This window comes from Diplotaxodon limnothrissa, linkage group LG15, assembly GCF_057381915.1.
Source record: "Diplotaxodon limnothrissa isolate DT_005_m linkage group LG15, D_limnothrissa_male_GT1.1, whole genome shotgun sequence".
NCBI classification, from domain to species: Eukaryota; Metazoa; Chordata; class Actinopteri; order Cichliformes; family Cichlidae; genus Diplotaxodon; species Diplotaxodon limnothrissa.
Window position 1 is genome coordinate 34,457,107 of NC_140610.1, and position 316 is coordinate 34,457,422.

Genomic DNA, 316 nt, shown 5'->3' on the forward strand with positions numbered 1-316 from the left:
ATGTTTGTCGTCAGTCGGGCACGTCAATGTTGGTTTTATGTTCAGTCTCTAAAACTAGACTACTTTAGTCTCATTGAGTGTCATATTCAGATCCATCACCTCAAACTCTCAGTTAAGATGGATTTGTAGAAGCACAGCATTAACCAAAACCTAAGCCGATCATTTATCGTCCTCGTTTCACAAACACAAATGGTCCAGTCCACGCGGAGATGTTGGCCAATCAAACGTCAGGAGCAAAAATTCAAACTGAGAAAAGCGCGTTGGTCTTCCTGCTCGCATTTTGTGTTGTTTTTGGAGATAGACCGAAGGAGCGAAG